At 50.6% G+C, this 19,223-nt stretch overlaps 1 protein-coding gene across 3 annotated transcripts in view; it reads right to left on the reverse strand.

Moving 5' to 3' along the window:
* The window catches only part of TNR (tenascin R), a 432,700-nt gene extending 428,974 nt beyond the window's left edge, over positions 1-3,726 (reverse strand). For all 3 annotated transcript variants that reach the window (XM_070077163.1, XM_070077161.1, XM_070077162.1), the window contains exon 1: positions 3,215-3,726. The gene's annotated coding sequence lies outside the window, so the exon portion shown is untranslated. The remainder of the gene's footprint in view (positions 1-3,214) is intronic.
* Between the last annotated feature and the right edge of the window lie 15,497 nt (positions 3,727-19,223).

Raw genomic sequence — 19,223 nt, forward strand, 5'->3', positions numbered from 1 at the left:
GGAGTGCAGTGGAGGATGGCCCAGGTGCTTGGGCCCTGCACCCCATGGGAGACCAGGAAAAGCACCTGGATCCTGGCTCCTGCCATCGGATCAGCGCGGTGCGCCGGCTGCAGCGGCGGCCATTGGAGGGTGAACCAACGGCAAAGGAAGACCTTTCTCTCTGTCTTTCTCTCTCACTGTCCACTCTGCCTGTCAAAAAAAAAAAAAAAAAAAAAAAAAGAATAACCTCAGAACTCTGAGATGTTCTCTTAAAAGTCTAGGGTCTACATTACATGTCTGTTAAGTAATAAATTCAGCAATGCATACCCTCCACATAACGTAGCAGTGTAAGCTATGGTGGTAGAAGTCTGAAGGTGATAGGGTTAGGGGAGGGAAAGACTGATTGGAAAGAAGCATAAAGGAACTTTTGTAGATCTTGTTTGAGGTAGACGTTAAATGAGTGTACACAATACTCAGAGCTTACTAATCTGGATACTTAAGACCAGTACATTGTGTTAGATTCAAATTATACATCGATTTTAAAAAAAAGCAACAGAGGCCCTTTCCAGGGAAAGCATGGCTGTGGAGGACAGGGCAGGGTGCTGGCCTTCACCTTACCTCCCGTTCTCTACCATCTCCCATCCGCTGGGATCCCAGAGGCACCCCAGGACAGCCTCTGACAGTGAAGGAGGGCTGCATAGCAGAGCCCAGTGCCTTCCTTCCCAGAATGTTGGCCATTTGTGAGGCCTGGGACTTCTGGGTTTGTATGTGGGCTGGGTTCCAGTTTCCCACCCTTCTTGTAGGGTTTCTATCATGGTTGGAGCCCAACCATCTCCTGCTCCTGCTCTTTAGGCACCTTCCCTATGTTCTGATCCACAGAGGACTCGATGAAGGGTCACAGGAGAGAAAAGTTAGCCAGCATCCCAAACCATGATATCTACGGCAGTGTGTGATGGGAAAAGTGTCTTCCTCTGCGATTTCTGGGGCAAGGTCAGTGTCGCTATCCAGAGCATGGCATCAGTTCAGCGTGGAGGTCACCAACCTCTTGGCCTTCACTCTGCTCCTGGACCCATCTTCTTGGCTGAGAGCTAAAGGTCAACAGCACCTTGGGGCTCTAGCCTGATTCTCGTTCTTCACTAGGCGGAAGCCCCTGCCCCACATGGAGTTATCTGAAAGGCTTGGTTGCAAAGCTGTTCACCGAGGAGCAATCCATCCCTGCTCTTCCGCAATGAGCACTTCTGCACGTTAGTGGATCAGGAGTCTTATTTCTGCTTTTGCTGCCCTGAGGCCTAGCAGTCTCTCTATGCCTCTCCATTTATAAAATGGGCTCAATAATGTCATTAAGTGCTTCTTTCAGAGAAAACTTAGGGGCACTAATGAAATAATGACCACTATTATGAATATATATAATGAGTACCGCATATTCAGTAATACACAGTAGCGCTGGACAGCGCCTATTGCAAGGGCATGATTTTTTAAACAAAAAACACTGAGAGATAGATATATCATGCAGCAATCCATCTACTCCCTCATTCAGACTGGGGAATTTGAAGGACAGGAGCAGTTGAAATATGAATGAGTCAGTGTTGGTTTCTGGTGCTCTGCATTTGTCTGTTTCAATCATTTTCCCTACCGTGATAACCTCTGACTTCACACTCTTGCTGACTGCCTTCTACTTCCTGCCATTCTAGGGAGATGCTAAGATTTCTGGATCTGATGCCGAGCATTGTAAAAAGGAAAACTCTGTCTTTCACCAGAAGAATCTCCAGCCAGTGATAGCATATTTCCTTCATCTTGGAGGAGGGGTCCAGGGTGTGGAATTCAAAGCAAGACCAAAAAAAAAAAAAAAACACCCCACTAGGGATGGTTCAGGGTTGCAAAGAGTGAACCCCCAGCCTGTGTTTCCCTGCCTGGACACACCTGAAGATAGCAGCCAGACCCATAAAAAGTTAGGAGCAAAATCAAGGCAGGGCTTGCTCTTATAAGAGGCCACATCTTTTCAAAAACCCCTAAGGGGCTAGGGATGCTGGAGAAAACCCAGAGAGACTCAGGCAACAGAAGAAAATCCCCGACATCACTTGTTGAACGGACCCACTCAAGTAGCTCTGGGCAGGTCTGGAAGGGGCAGGCCAATAGTGTCTCCACAGGAAAGCCAAGGCAGATGCAGAGAATTGATACAGTGTACTTCAGGGAGTCAGGGAGGAGGAAAAAGAAGTACCTTGCAAAAAGTAGTAGCAATGATGTAGTAACAGTGATGAGCTCCTGTTGGTGGAGCCCCTCGGTACTGGAGGACATAGCACCACTTCTAGCCTTTCTGAGCCAGGAGCCAGTCTACGTCCAGTTTTGGCTCCCTTGCTATGTGGAGACAAACCTTTCTATGAGCTGTTTTTCAGTGCCAGGTGCCCCAGAAAGCAGAACAGGACAGACTTTGTCCTCTTTCCAACCATACACAGCCAAGGATGACAGAAAGTGGAGGAGACCGCCTGCCGCCTTGCCAATGTAGAATAGCCCATATTGGCCAATCTCTGCACAGTTCAAGATGCTGCTATTTTCCTCCCATCATGAAGTCAGAGAGACTTCAGCGCCTCATGCTGCCCCAGCCCAAGGCTCACCTGTTGTACCTGCTCACTTGCCAGGGGTTCACACCAGGAAAGAAAGTAAAAGGTCAAGTTGGGCTCTCTCCACAGCAAGAACCCAGAGAATCCTGGGGAAATTGACATTTAATAGAACCACCTCCTCTGAGCTCTTCCAGAGAAGCATAACTTTTAACTCTTCCGCCACTTCCAGCCCCTCTCCCCCAGGCAGACTTCCTTTGCAACACTTTCCCACCACAGAGGGCTCGTCGGGAAAGAGTTAAAGAAGGTGCAGGACTAAATCCCCCCATCCTCTCTCTTATCTACATACAAAAAGAACAGCTGCACACACAGCGACAAGCAGAAGCCACCAGCAATTTAGCTCCGACCTCACCTGTCTTATGCAACAGCACACACAGACACACACGCACCCGGCAAGGCCCGCGTCCACATCATCCCCCTTCAATTCAGCAGACACAGTTTTGTGCGTTGCTTTTCCCTACGCAGAAGCCGGCTCCCCCGGCAGCACAGAGAGAGAGATGTAACCTTAGCGCCAGACGCCTGGCAGGAAACACACACAGACCAGAACGCATCTCATAGCTCTCCTTGGTGCTGAAATCACGCTGGGGAGGAAAGCGGAGGAGCGAGTGCTCTGGACTTACCGGGGCTGGGGGTGGGCGGCCGGGGAGCGAGAGGAGCTTCCTGGGAAGAGGATTCTTGTCTGCTGGGGCTGGAAGCAGCTGATGCGCTCACCTAGAGAGCCCACCTCTCTCCCTTCTCTTCTCCTCTCCTTCCTCTTCTGAGAGGAAGAGAGGAGGCTTCACGGGAGAAACGAAACCCAAGCTGGCAGGGCTACGAGTGCAAGGAGACAGCAGAGGCAAACGAAGAGATCAAAAAGTCAGGTGGCTTTGCTCCACTCGTGGCAATCCCCTGGGTCAGGAAGCACCCCCTCTCCTCTCACTCTCGCGCCGTCTGCCCCTGTCTCCGTCTCTGCATGTTGAGCCAACAGCCTTAGCACAGTCGGTTCCTGCCTCTGACGTGAACGAGAGGAGGAAGCCTGGGACTGCTCTGCTGTCTCTCTCTCTCTCTCTCTCCTCTCACGCGCTCTCTCTTTTCCCCTCTTGCTGAAATTTCAGCAGCATGGTATGTTTTTAAGGCTCTGCCTTTTCCATCCCCCTCTGGCAGCCCTCTAGTGGACAGAAAAGGAAAGCAATCCCGATTCCTCTTGAACAGTCCAGATTCCGGCAGCGGAATACTCCCGGCACCCAGGAACTCTTTGTGAGCTGCACCTGCACAGCCAGTCTTGAAGAGAACAGAATCTGCCCCCTGGCCAGCTTAGACAGGCAGTGAGGGAGAGGCACTTCTGTAGATCTTTTGCCCACGATTGCAGAAGTAATGGGTGCCATAGGCTGGGGGAGTGGCTAGACACAGATGCTTTACAAGATCTTGGAGATCTCAAATGTTTTATGGCCCTGGCTCAGCAGAAGAAAGGCCTGCACCAGGTGACTCAGGTGTATATCCAATACACCCCAGGCTTAAAGACACAGGGCGAGTAGAAAGCCAAAGGGACAGTTTCTGGCTGGCAACCCGTTCACCCCATTATATGGCTTTTTCGAGAGTTGGTATGAAAAATACCCAGGAAGACATAGCCCGAGCTCATCTCAGAGTCAGAGACAGCCGTGACCTTGTTGAGCATCCGTGGCGAAACTTGGCCAAGAGGCGGCCTCCAGGGGTCACTGCTGACAGCCTCACAAGGGCTCTCTAGCTGCTTCCAGTGAACGGTCTCATGGTCTCCTGGAAGAGCACCCCTCCTCATATCTACAAACTTAGGTCTTAGTTCCGGATTGCCACTTGCTTCTCCATGGCTCAGTTCCACCATTTGTAAAATGTGGGTAATGCTGCCCCCTCCCTACTGAAGAGAGATGCTGAGGGAATGGAATGACACAGAAAAACAGAACCCTGGCAAGGCACTTAGGTAATCTCAGCCAAGCATTTTTCTGGTGTTTGCTCAACCCTTGCAAATAATAGCTAACACGTACAGAGTACCTACACTGGGTGCTAGGTGCTGTTAGGGGTTTTTGTATGTGTTAGGTCATTTAATCCATACAGTAATGCTAACATTCAAATGTTATTATTGCCATTTCATAGACTAGGAAACTGAGGCACAGAGGAATGAAATAACCAAAGATCACACCATTAAGAATAGCAGGGGTAGGGTTGGTACAGAGGTCATCCCACCCCGGACCTCCTCTATTCATCACCATAGGCAGTAACAACATCTGAAACAAATACAAAACAGCACCATAATTATCATTGTCTTTATTTATAATAAAGTTCCTAGATCATTAAAATTAATTTTTATGTGGCTTAGTTTTTAAAATATTTACAGTAAATAAAAATAAGATATTTACAACTTTAGCTATAGACATTGCTATTACCAACACAAATCCCCTAAGCAAACTAGTTCTCGGTGATTTGGGTAGTTTCCCAAATATTCAAAACTAGTTACATATCTCATGAAATTGGAAGATATCAGGTTTTCTCAATAGTTAACTGAACACATCACTCAATTTCCTGCCGAAGTCAGTTTGTTATCTGGTTCCTAACACAGTGCTAGGATGGAGCCAGCAGCTTCACGAACACTCAGCGACAAGCACTCAGTGAGAGACTGACACCATATTCAGAGTTGTGGCGTTTCTACTCTGATCTGGCTTACTCTTTCTTTCTTGGGAGCTATGGTAAATGGGACAGGGCAAAGACAGGCCATGATGGTTAACAAATCACGGTCCCAAAGGAGGAGAGGCAGGGCAAGACACAGATCATTATGGTCCAGGGGCCAAGCGCCCAGACATGAACAGATGCAGTGTATTAAGTGAGGGCACGGAAGAGACAATTAACTCTGTCTCTGAGGGCCAGTTAACTTCCTTAGGAGCAGAACATCTGAGCCGAGGCTTGAAAAGGGAGATGTTATTACAGTCTCGGGTGGGCGAGGGCGCTAAGCTGAATGCCCAGCAGGTGCAAACTCCTGGAGCTGAGACAGAACAGTGCACCTTTCAAGGCAGCTCAGGGAGTTCAGTGGTTTGCCCAAGGCACACATCTGGCACCTGTAGATCCCGAGTCAAATGCATATTTCAGACTCTAAAGTCAGCCTGTCTGTGAAGCACCACAGCGTTTCTCATCGCTGAGAAGGGCACACGCTAGATGTGTGCTAGATGGATGTGTAACCAGTTCCTATTAGACAAGAAGGCCACAAGAAGGCACTAGTCAGTACAAAACAGGAGGAATTTATGGTAGCAGAACTGTTTCTGGTGGGTGTGAAAGCACTAAACATAGGGAAAGTGGGAATATTTCAGAAGTACAAAGTCACTAGAGATTTGCATTTGAAAGGAGGGACGAATGTAGGAAGGGCTAAAAGGGAATATCAGGTCAGGTTCTATGCAAGCCCAGGGGAGCAGGAGAGTCCTTCTACCCAGAAGGGATTAGGGGAGACTTTACAAGGGCGGTGGGCATTCATCCAGCCCTAAAGGCAGGTGGGTCCAGGAGATGGTGCTCCATCATATGCAGACATATGATGTGTGGAAAACATGAGATCTGAGCCATCTCGAAGACTAATTGGACAGTGATTAAAGGGAGAGTAGAAGACTGTTACAGGCAGAAAAAAGGTATAGCTCTTCATACTTTGGAAGAAGGACACGTGTGGGAGAGGTGGGTGGGAAATGAGATTGATGGTTGAATCTGGTTGTGAACATGCTAAGTTTTAGAAAGGAGCAAATATATACCACAGAGATGTACAGAGTGGTTGCGCTATGTCTCTGCAACTCTGCAGAGGGATCTGGAGTTCATGATATAGGAGTTGGCAGCCCATGTACGTGAACGTGGTGATAGTTGCTGGGTGATCAATGGTAGAGAAAACTAGGGAGATTGAGGACAGCATTCCGACTTGACTTCCTTCATCCCTGCCTCAAGTTTTTTCTTTCCTTTTCATCCTATGACCAAAGTGCTTGGTGCCCAGGAGCTATATACAAAATACTTATTCATTGGCTCACAATACAACCCAAAAATATTGGTTGGAGGTGATATTGGGACTAAGATTAATTGTTAGCTCACTGGCTTCTGACTCACTCTTAGCTTCAAGGCCCCTTGGTCATAGTTTCCCTGTAGAAACTGACAATCACTGGCCCCTGCAGCTTTGGTTTTGACGTCACACTTCAGTCCCCAAACTCTCTCCACATTAACTGTCCATCCATGCAGCCAGACACTCAGCTGTTTCCAGAGAATCAGCAGTTACAGTGTGATCAACCACCATGCTGTGATGTTCCAAGGAAAGTCTGAACTACGATACGGGCATTCCAGAAGACACTAGGATCCAGCCTTGCAGAACCTGAGGTTTGGACATAGGGGCTCAGAAGGTGCAGCTTGTAGCTTTTACAGAGGAAAGGGAAGGAAACTCAGGACTCTGGTTTGCAATGTGGCAAGTCCACCACAACCAAGGGGAGTCCTCAATTCCCAGGCTGACCCACGCCCACATCGTACCACGGTTTCAAGGAGCACAGGAAGGAAGGAACTTTGCTGTAAATATCAGATAAGACATGCAATGGCCTTGGGCTTCTGGCCAAGAAAAAAGAGGAGAGGAGCTGCAGATGAAATCTAGGAAATGAATCACCACCAAAGCTCTTCTTTTCCGGGGATGTCTCAGAGAGCAAGACATCTGATTTCTCAACACCCACCCCTACCCCATTTCTAATTGTGCCTCCGCCCTTGGTCAAAGTAGTTGTCTACCTGGCTACAGTTACATAGGACTGTGAAGTATGGCTCTTTCCTCCTTGAAGGTCAGAAAAGGGCGTACCTTCAGGAAGCATCTACCAGTGCACCGTGGACTCTGTCCACTTCCACTCCAGGGATGAGCCCAGGAGACAGAGACTGTTAGGGAAACAGGGAAGGAGGGAGGAGGTGGGGGAAGAGAAAGAGAGGTTCTAAGTCAGTCTGCGGTTTCAAGGGAGGGAGCAGAGTGGACTGAATTAAGGTTCCTCCAAGTTGGAGATAGTGTGTGGGAGTTGATCTCCTCTCTCATTTTCCTTACTCATAACAAAAGTGAGAGGCTGGGCTCCCTGTATATTTTTCCTTTCTTTGTCCTTTGGGATTTGTTTTATTTGTTTAATGGGCAGAGAAAGAGGGAGAGGAGAGAGAAAGATCTTCCATTTGCTGGTTCACTTCCCAAATGGCCCCAACAGCCAGGACAGCTCCAGCTGAAGCCAGGAGTCAGGAACTCCACCTGGGTCTTCCATGTGCGTGGCACTTGGGCCGTCTTCCACTGCTTTCCCAGGCACATTAGCAGGGAGCTGGATTGGAAGAACAGCCAGGACTCGAACTGGCACACGGATATGGGATGCTGGCATCACAGGCTTAACGACACCAGCTCTTCCATTCAGTCTTCAAGGAAACTCTGCTACTCCATACTAGAGCTGCCTACTGTGTGCATTCAAGGGACATTAGTTGCTGCATTCTGTACCCAGAGAGCTGAGGGGTGTGAGGCCCAGTGACCCAAGAAATAAGTGAGTCCTCCAAAGTAGTGAAGCGTCTTAGCCTTGTCAGAGTCCCAGTCCTGGAGGAGGGAAGACAAGACTGTTTTACAGTGTCCCAGAGACTCCTCTGGAGCCCTGCACCCACTCCCAGGCCACAGCCCCTGACTGTGTGTGCACTAGAGAGCGTCTACAATGGCAGAGAGCTCATGTCTTCCTGGCACCTACCATGCAACTCACCAGGACTCAGAGAATCAGATCCATCCTGGAGAAGTTGGATCCTTTAAAGTGAGGGCTTGGGCACTACCTTTTGCTTCCAGGGTCCGCGAAGAAAGAGAAAAGCAGAGAGGGCAAACTTCCAAGTCAGAGAGGTCCAGTCATGGGGACTTCCTAAAAATGGTTCTACTAAGGCAGGACAGCCTCTTGGTAGAGGATTGTGGGGGACAGTCAAGCATTGCTGAATGACTCATCCGTTCCCTTCCAGCTGGTGGAAGGTAGGATGGTACTGGCCCAGGGCTAAGCAATGTACTCAGAAAGGACATTTCCTTTTCTGGGGAGTGGAGGGAGGAAGTCTTCAAGACCATGAAGACCATGAAGCTGAAGATGCTCACTCCCACAAGGAAGCCGAGGAGGCTGTGTCTCCCTGCAGCCAGCTCAGGGCTTGGGCTCTGTCCCAGCCTGACTCAGCAGGACTGGGTGACCTCATTGCACAATAGGGATGATGTCTGGGAGGAGTTCTGGACAGCTAGCTGACTGCCACAGATAGGCAGGCCAGAATTACAGGCAAGCACCGGGGGGGGGGGGGGTCCTCAGGAAGTGGCCTTTTAGAGCATGGATGGGAAGAGGGAGCCTAGGAGAAGACAAAGGCCTGTAAACCAGGTCTCGTCCAAGCTGGGAAAGACACAGCAAGCAGCTGTCAGCCCATCCAAGAGCCAGGATCTGCCTGTTGTAGTAGTGGGATAGGTAGGAAGGGATCCCTGTCCCAAATCTGTCTCCTACTCTGGAGCCAGCAGGTGCTAAGCACCACTGCAGTAAACTGCAGTATCTACTATTTCCCTTGCCGAGCCCTCTTCCCTACCTTGTTCTTCTTTTTCTAGAGCCAGAAACTGCCCATCCCCAACCCAGGCTCCAACCCCAACACTAGGACACTGGCCATGTAGGTTCTCTATTCCTGTACACAAAGGGATGGATGGGTCGTAGGTGGGCATGTGTGCCTAGCAGGGCCAATGAGAATCTCTCTCAGGATTTGGGGAAGCAGGTTTCCTTTTCTGATTGGGTTGCCAAAAAGCAGCTCTGTGAGCCTAGAGTTCAGCAAAGTCCTCTTCCCTGGCTTTATGGAGGCATCCCACCCAATGTTATAAACAGTGATGCTGACACCCCACAGAAAACAATGACAAACATGGGGATAAAGGGAACCCCTAGACCCACCCAGCCCAGCACTCCCAGTTCAATGAGCCAACAAATGCTGCTTTCATTCAGTCAACGTGTGTTGGGTTTTGCTGAAGCCAGCTTAACGTCTGAACCGTCTCTATTTCCTGGGAAAATTCAAATTCCCCTTAGGTGGACGCCACCTCAATGGATCAATAGTTGCTTGGGGCATGGGTACAGGAGTCAGAGGGGAGACTGAATGGGGCTTTTAGGGAGGAAAGTCAATGTTTCCTTCTTCCTTGTTCCACTGAGAGTGAGTACTGAGGCTCAAGTACTCTCTTGGGGAGGGTAGAGAAAAAGTCTAGTGAGATGATAAGGCAGCTATTGCTGTAGAAGACGGTGGAACATGGGAGGTATGGGGCATGCACTTATTATGAAGCCAGTGTGGTTACCTGTGTCTTTCCAGATGGAAAGATACTGTACTGGGACCCGTTACTGCTGGCATCAGGGGCTCTGCTGCCCTGCTTTGTAGAATGCCCACCTGGGTGAGGATGGCAATCACAAGGGCAGACTTGCAGAAGCTGCAAGCCTGAGTCCATGTGTGCAAGCCTGAACCATCTCTCCTGAGGCAGGAACCCTGGTCCTCCCCCTGTCCAGTCCCTCAAGCTTCTGCATCGGGTATGCCTGGCCACCTGCAGGCCACCTGGGGAAGGAGGGCGGCTGGGTGATGGAATGCTAGCCAGGGAGGAACGCAGTGGAGCCCCTGGCTCCCCAGCTCTCCTGCCAACCACTGGGAATTGTTATCTACACCGAGTGAGCCAGGCTTCTCACACTAAATTAGCAAGAGCAAGGCAGCTGTCTCCCTTCAGTGCAGCAATGGATTAGCTAGCATAGAGGCAGCGTCCTTCCCCTGATGTCACAGATAAGTAGCAAGTGTGAGCACCCAGGGCAGGTGCATCTTCTGTTCTGGGACCTCACCACGGCTGGGCAGCTGGGACCAAAGCTACGTCACCTATGCCACAACCCAAGCTCTTCCCCTCCCTGACTGCTCCACAAACTTACTCATTTTGTTTTCAGAGCTGGTATCCACTTCCTACGGCCTTTGAAAAAAAAAAAAAAAAAAGAGCCTTCATTTTGGGTCTCATCTTCCTTTGTGCTGCCCATTTTAGAAGCTTCAGATTCCTGTCTCACCCACTCTTCCTTCCTGAGCCCACCCTGCTGTGGAAGGGCTCTGGTCTGAGGCACTGGCTCCTCGCTTCTCCAACTGCTCCCCCTGCGTTCTGAGAAGTGCACTGTTAGGCGACTTCACCGTGTGGACATCACAGAGTGTGCTAGCGCAGACCAAGATGGCTATGACGTCACTGGGTGACACACTCTTGGGGGATCACCATCCTATGTGAACTCCATCGATGGCCGAAGCATCATTACACAGCACACAACTGTATTTATAAACTCCGCGGTCTCCAGCACTTGGTTACAGTGACACAGACTAAGAAAGGAATGGAGGGGCTGGGGGCCATTCCAGCTTGTCATTGTCACTCTGTGACCTCCCAAGCCCCTCTGCATCTCAGCCTGGGTTCCAGTGGCTGAAACCCGCCCACTGTTGATGGCCTGACTGGTGCCTCCCTCTTTACTGTAAATTTCACTGCAGGTGGGGGAAGATGGCTTCCTGCACTGACCTGCTGGGTTTGAGGCTTGGGCCCGGCCCCTCTGCTAAGGTGTGAGGGGTACCTACCTCTCTCCCCGACTGTCTCCCTTGTAAACTGGAGAACATGAGCGTCCCACGCACAGGGCAGCTGTGTGGGTTCTGGGAGCTGAGCCATGGGCAGCACCAGGACAGCCCTAGCTGCAGCATGCTGCATCCACACAGTCTGTTAGTCAACCCTTTTAAATAAATGCATTTTTCCAAACCCTCCCCATGCTGTCCACATGGCTGGTCCTGACTTCATGAGTAAAATTTCTTTCTGGGTTTAGCACCTGCCCCGGGCTTCTTACTTGGATTCTGCCTGAACATTAGTAAGAATCTCAGCCTTCGGCTCTTGGAGGCCTCATCAGGTTCTGCCAAGAAACACCTGTGTGCTGACGGAAGCGAAGCCCGGAGCCTGAAGCCTGCAGATCTGAGCTTGAGCTTCTGGGAAGCCACGTCTAAGACGCACAGCCTCTGGCTGGTCACTTTTCTCTGCACATCTTAGTTCCCTGTCTAAATTGACAAAGAGAGGTACATTGATCAAATGGAGTAATGTAGGAGGGTTTCAGGGTCAATGCGGGCACCACAGGAGAAACGGCACAGATGTTTGCTGACTGTGAACACCTGTCTGCACCTGCCTGAGCTTGCTCCTTCTCTGCCTGAACCCTCCAGCCCAGAGAGGGCTTTCACTCTACTGTCCACTGTTGGCACCACAGGCCAAGGCCCTTCCAACATCATTCTTCACGCCCCTTTACCCCAGTGGTTCTTTTCTAGTTCAGTGTCCAATCCTCCAGCACACTTGCTCTCCCAGAGAGCAGGGCTCTGCCCAAGTCGTGCCCCCAGTCACACCCAGCCCATGCAAACCTATTCCAGAAACATGACCACACTCAAGAGCATGTTTTATACCCTACTCATTCTGAGTTCCCTCATAGCATGTTTTACAGCAAGCAGCAACATCTCTGAACCAGGCAGAGCAGAATTTAAACCTTCTCTCTTCTGCCTTAATAAATGCACTCTGGGCTCCTGGATTTTCCTCTGTGAAATAGAGGGATTATGCCACAGGCTTGGTTATTGTGGAGTAACTCGATGACGGCGCCTGAACAGCGATGGACTCACAGATGGAGCTCATTAAGTCCTTGCGGTATGAACGAATGAAGGAGGGGAGACCGAAGTGCTCTCCCTCTACTGGTCTGGCAGCTGCCCCACCTGCCCCGCTCCCTTGCTTCCTCCCTCCCTAAGGCTAGCATGCTGAGAATCCTGCTAATCCTTCAGCCACAGGGCACCTGTCTCACTGAGCCCCTGCTGGCTATAGCAATCTGGATCAGCGTTAGAAGTTATTACCCTTTACAGCAAGGGTCGGCCACTATTTTAGCTCAAGTGCCACAAATATGGAACAAATTTTGCCAGAGGCACCAGAGTGGCCAAAGGAACATTTTTCCAGTTTTTGCAAAGGTGTCACCAGCACCCAGTGGCAGTTTGGCTTCATGTTTGGCTTTTCTATAGTATGTACCTCCAGGATCTCATTTCATCTTCTGGCCTAACACTCTTTTTCTTTAATAAAGCTTTATTTTTTAATCAGAAGGGAGGTATATTCTGCTCAGCTGAGCGCCTCTCCTCGATGAGACCAGTGCCTGAGTGCTAGCCCCCGTGGGTATAATATCGTCTGCCCTGTCCCAAGGACCACACACAGGACCTGTGCAGTCCTCAGTGTAAGCTCAGATTCCTCTGGGATGTCTCAGCAGGTAGGCAGGAGCCCCCAAGCTTGTGGCGTCTCCCACTAGACTGCTCAAAGTCCCAGCCACACTGTGGGTCCTCCTGCACCCTGTTTTCTTCAGTCACAGGTTGGAAGCTTCACCGTCACAGGCTCCTAACCCCATTAGTTCTCCCCACCAGAGCCAGGAGTGTCCGCTCGGCTGATTGCCGGGCACAGCTGTTAGGTATGTCCACCGGCGCTACACCGATCCGAAGCCAGGAGCCAGGTGCTTCCTCCTGGTATCCCATGTAGGTGCAGGGCCCAAGCACTTGGGCCATCCTCCACTGCCTTCTCGGGCCACAGCAGAGAGCTGGACTGGAAGAGGAGCAGCCGGTACTAGAACCTGGCGCCCATATGGGTTGCTGGCACCGCAGGAGGAGGATTAACCAAGTGAGCCACAGTGGTGGCTCCCCACCTGCCTGCATGGTCCTCTCCCCGGATGGACAGCATGTGGAAAGATGCCAAGATTTAGGTATGGGAGGAAGTGGATGGCTATCATTGTGAGGCCCATGTCACTGAGACACCGTTGGCCCAGGGGGATCCCCATTATCCCTACCCAAGCTCTCAGAGTGAATGCTCTGGGTGAAAACCTACCACCATCCTCTCTGTATTGTTTGTTAGTAAGCACCTAGGCATGCATGGTTAGGATGAGTGCGGGCCGTCTGAAAGGAGGAACCCAGGTTGCTTGGTAGAGGCTGGTGCGATTTCAGTCTTCTCAGCCCCGCCCATCTGTTACTCCCTGGACTTCTGCAAACCACACGCACACAGGTGGCTCACAGAACACACATTTTAACCTTGGTGCAACCAAGAACTTGCCGAAGTCCCCCAGGCTTCATTACGCTTTTATCACCTCTTGAGTTTGCATTTTTGCTCCTGCTAAAAGTGAGAGCAAGAATCTCTCCTCTCGGGCCTGCACTCCTTGGAGCATTTTTTCTGAGGGCCACTATGAGGCCATAGGCTTTGGGCATCAGGCAGGGCACAGGCTTCAGAAACAACCTGTAAACCCATCCCACCTGCCTTGCTGTTAACATGGCCACGTGGCGGTGGTGTGTGTTGGAGGGAGTCCAGTTCACTATATTTTTTTAAAAAGATTTATTTTATTTATCTGAAAGGCAGAGTTAGAGAGAGAGGTAGAGAGACACACAGAGAGAAAGAGGTCTTCCATCCACTGGTTCACTCCCCAAAAGGCTGCAATGACCAGGGCTGGGCCAGGCCGAAGCCAAGAACCAGGAGCTTCATCCGGGTCTCCCACGTGGGTGCAGGGGCCCAAGGACTTGGGCCATCTTCTACTGCTTTCCCAGGCACATTAGTGGGGAGCTGCATTGGAAGCAGAGCAGCTGCGGCTCGAACCAGTGCCCATACGGGATGCCAACGCTGCAGGCTGGGGCTGTAACCCACTGCAACACTATGCCGGCCCACACTTTTTTTTTTTTCCAAATATAAGGACAGCCCAGATTCCTCAGCCTAAGCCCCGGCTGACATGGACTTACATCTTCTTGCTTGGAACAGCCCTGCTGGGAGATGTCAACTCAGCGGCTCAAAGGCAGAGAGTTTGAGCGTCTTTGACCTCATGGATGGGGGCACTTCCTGTGTCAGTGACCCAACGCCACAGATGAACTGGGCCAGGGCTGGAGTTCCACAAAACACACGTTCCTGGGGCCTCTGTGAAGCGTGAAGACAAGGCCTCGCCTTCACCAGAATCTGCTAAAGTGCTGGGGGCCCATGGTGCCGTGCAGGCACCGCCAGGGGATGAATCCCAAATGCACGCTAAGTGGCCTTGGATTTTTCTTTAAGTATTTCAAATGACACAGATATTTTGGCTAGAGGAGAACATCAGAGGAAGACGTATTAGGAGTATATATATATATATATATACACACACCCCCTTATACATATGAATACATTATTATGAGCCAGGCATTGTGCTGAGCACTTTACACACCAGGTTCCATTTATTTAAATGCTCCAAAGAAAAATGGGGGAGAGAGTTTTCTAAGCAGCTGAGAGCACACATTTATCCTGTACTAGAGAATGAAGATGAATGAAAAGCCCTGGTAAGAAAGTAGGTAAAAGGATCCTACACGGAGGCCATTTTTAGTCTGGGCTGCTCGCCAGAGGTGTCCAGAAGAAAGGAAATAATGAACTTGTAGAATGTCAGAGCTGCAAAGAGCCTCAGAACGTGCCTTGTCCAGCCACCATCCGCTCCATCTCTCAGACAAAGCCGCTGAGTGTGCCCCCAGCCCCGTGCACGCCAGCTGCGCATACCCGGTGTCTGCTCCCTGTCCAGAGATCTTTCTGGAAATCTAACAGTGACCTCACCACCCCCCCATGTTTTGCAGACTGAAGACTCATTTTCCCTTCACTACCACACATACGTACTTCTTGTATTCAGCTGTTAGCCTATGAATGGGTCATGGCCCGTCACCACCAGCACCATTCATTGCACACTAGGGCTGTTTTGCCTCTGACCAAGCTGACCAATCCAGCTGTCTCTGGTTTCCCAGCGCATCTGCTCATGGAGCCTACGGCTTCATCCTGCAGCATGGCCCCAGTGTCATTACTGAGACAGCCAGAAGTGGCATCTGCCATTTGAATGTGCTTGTGCACCCTGGAACACTAGACTCACAAACATTCAAGCTGATAGAGAGCCCACGTGGTACCTGACTCAACTCCACCAATTAGAGAGCAGGGAGGCAATGTCCCCGATGTGGCACAACTGGTTAAAAGCTTCAATGCCAGTGCCTCTCTTCACTTCCTGTAGGAATACTCGTCAATACTAGTATTGACCACCATCACTTACCAGTACTCTATGCGTCCTAGTAGATTGTAAGTATTCATGGCTACTGAGAGGGCCACTGTCCGCAGATGAGCTCAGAGGGGTGGCTGCACAAGGAAGCATCCACACAGCTGGGTGTCTGGGCACTGCTTCCCCGGCCAGTTGAGGCAGCCAGGACCACCGCTACCTTGCATTTGCCAATCCCTTCGCACTGTCCAACCCTTTTACATCTCATCTGTCCTTTATGCAGAACACAGAGCATCAATTCCCAGCCCTGCTGCCCGGTGAGGTTCTGCTGCTTCATAGATAACAAGCAATTGATAATAAATAATAACACTGTTAAAATACAAGTTTAATATAACTAACAAATGATAACAACACAGTATTAAATAAGTGACTATATTCAAACAATAAATAAGATATAGAGCCTGAGGTCTCGTATCTCTAGGTGTGTGTTTCCCTCGTAACACAGTCACAAATAACTTATTTAGCGCTTACCAGGCATCCTACAATGTTGTTCTAAGCTATAAAATACATGTGTATCTATGTGCATATATGTTTATATATAAAGACATATATAGTAGGTGTATGGGTGTATGTATGTACATTCCCTTCACATATTCAACATGTATATTCCTTTATCCTTTTTCATTCTGCATAACAGCCTTTTATACAGATTAGAATACTGATGGATACACAGGATAAACAAGCTCAAAACAAAACCATATTCAAACAGCAATACACAGGGGCTGATATTTGACCCAATGCTAAGCCAACACTTTCGATGGCAGCATCCCACATCTGGTTTGAGTCCCAGCTGCTCCTCTTCTGATCCAGCTTCTTGCTAATGCACTTAGGGGAAGGCAGTGGAAGAAGACCCAAGTATTTGAGCCCCTACGGCACATATAAGGGACCTGGATGGAGTCCCTGGCTCCCAGCTGCAACTTGGCCTAGCTGTGGCCATTGTAGCCATTTGGGGAGTGAACCAGCAGATGGAGGATCTCTCTCTCTCTCTCTCTCTCTCTCTCTCTCTCTTTCTCTCCCTGTCACTTTGCCTTTCAAATAAATGAATGAATCTTTTAAAAAAATAGCAATATTCATACTTTGTTCAGGACTTTCAGCTCATGGAATCTAGCCACAGCTCCCTGTTGCAGAACCGTCAAATAGAAGCGGAACGTTCCTCCCCTCACTGCCCTCACTGCTTTCTAGCTGATCAAACACGTAATCAAATCTTCACTCCAAAAAGGGGCCAAACCAAAGCCCAGAATTTCCATGAAATGTCCAGTGTCTTCCTGGGTCTCCCAACTCTCATTTTAAGCCTCATAACAAGAGGCAAGAAAAGTCAGCTTGCAAACGCTGGTGTGGAGCCAATCAGGGGTCTGAGCGTGAGAGGCAGCCAGGCAGCTCCAACGGCGCCTCTAGAGACGGTACCGCTGAATGGCAACATGGTGTTCTGTGCATAAACAGGGATGTTAAGAGGGTTGGACTATAATCTAAAAAGCTATAAAATGACATCTTTAGATCCATCTAATGCCCCACAATCAAAAACTAAATTATCTGGTATCAAGAGGAACTGAGTAGATAGTTAAGTGCAGGCAAGGAAGAGGTGGGCCGTGGAGTGGGAAATTCTGGGTGCAATGAGCGTGCCAGTCAACAGGTGGGAGAGGGAAAGGGCAAGCCAACGAGGCTTCGCAAGAAGGCTCAGGAGAGGAAGTGAGATGTTTGAACAGAGCTGAGCTGCGGCGTTGGGGGGCAAGGCGTCTGCTTCTCCTGCACCCTTGACAGAGGACCACCACGGGGACTGCTCAGCCTTCTGGGGGGGGGGAGGGAGTCGACAGTCTACCTCCCGTTCTGGTTGCTACTGCGGCAAGAGCTTCCTCGAGAAAGGCACACTGCAGGTGCCCTGCGGCCGGTGACGTCAGGGGGAAGCCATCCCTGAGGGAGCGGAAACAGAAATTGTGGTTAGCATTTTTTTTAATTTTTTTTCATTTCTACCGATTTCCAGGTCACTATCCCAATAATAAGATCGCTCACTTAATGACACTTGACCCCAGGCACCTGCTCAGTTCACGTTTGCGGAGGGGAAGGAATATGCGAGCCGACAGCCACTGTGGGTTTTAAAGAGTCCTCTACTCTCAAGAGGTCACATTCCAAATCTGTCACCACCTGTCCTTTGTTTTATAGACTAACCCACCTGGTCAGAGATGCCAGGCTTCAGACAAGTTGAGAGATCACATTGCATACATAATTCAAGCCTAGAGCTTGTGACCTTAGTGGAGAGAACTTATGGCCTCTACATTACTGACTCTGTGTGTGTGTGTGTGTGTGTGTGTGTGTGTCGTGGGGAGGGGCAGTGGTCTCCCACAGGCACCAGTGAGGGCACCCCAAAGGGGCCCTGTGCACCGTGAATGTGTTCCCCAGCACCCCCAGGCCAGAGCCGTCTACAAAAGCATAATAAACCAGGAGGACCACTCACAGAGACACAGTCCCGAGAAGGGAGGGAGAGCAGGGGTTGGGGTGAAGCAAGAGGGGGTCCTGGGTGGAGAACGGGGCTTGGCTGCAGCTCTAAGTTTCCCATTGTGTGGGGTCATCCCCTCTGAGTCCATTTCCTGGGGCTGCCATCACAGCGTACCACTCCATGGTGGAGTCTGCAAACCCAAAGTCAAGGTGTCAGCCGTGCTGTGGTCCTTCTGACACTTGGAGGGGCCGAGCTTCTGGGGCTGCTGCCAGCGCTTTGCCCCCCGAGGCTCGGAGCCTGGCAGTTCCACCTCTGCCGCACTGCTGTGGCCTTCCCCCGTCGTGTCTGCCGTGAGGGTATGAGCACTGGGGCAGGGCCTGCTGCAACCCAGTGTGACTTCTCTGGACTCGATTCCATCTGCAAAGACCCTATTTCCAGCCAGCACCATGGCTCACTAGGCTAATCCTTCGCCTGCGGCACTGGCACCCCAGGTTCTAGTCCCGGTTGGGGCGCCGGATTCTGTCCCAGTTGCTCCTCTTCCAGTCCAGCTCTCTGCTGTGGCCAGGGAGTGCAGTGGAGGATGGCCCAAGTCCTTGGGCCCTGCACCTGCATGGGAGACCAGGAGAAGCACCTGGCTCCTGGCTTCGGATCAGCGCAGCATGCCGGCCGCAACACGCTGGCCGCAACACGCTGGCCGTAGCGGCCACTTGGCGGGTGAACCAATGGAAGGAAGACCTTTCTCTCTCTCTCTCTCTCTCTCTCTCACTGTCCACTCTCCCTGTCAAAAAAAAAAAAAAAGTCTCTATTTCCAAATACGATCATGCTCACAAGTAGCACGGGTTAGGCTTTGAGCTTGTGCTTGGGCAGGCACACTTGAACCCATCAACCCGTCCAGTCTTGGGTTGTAGTGTGTGTGAAGAAAAAGGGACAGAACAAACAGGTGCAGCCACCGCCCACCCTCTCCTCCGGCGGCTCCTGAGAGCTGCTCAGAAGAGCAGCGGCCGCCTCCTCGCTCGCGCCTGCTCCTCCTCGAGCTATTTCAGAGGCGCTAACCCTTTAACAGGAGGTGTGAGTGTCTCCGTGTGTGTGAGGGTGATACATGGGCACCTG

This window comes from Oryctolagus cuniculus, chromosome 7 (assembly GCF_964237555.1).
Source record: "Oryctolagus cuniculus chromosome 7, mOryCun1.1, whole genome shotgun sequence".
Taxonomy (NCBI): domain Eukaryota; kingdom Metazoa; phylum Chordata; class Mammalia; order Lagomorpha; family Leporidae; genus Oryctolagus; species Oryctolagus cuniculus.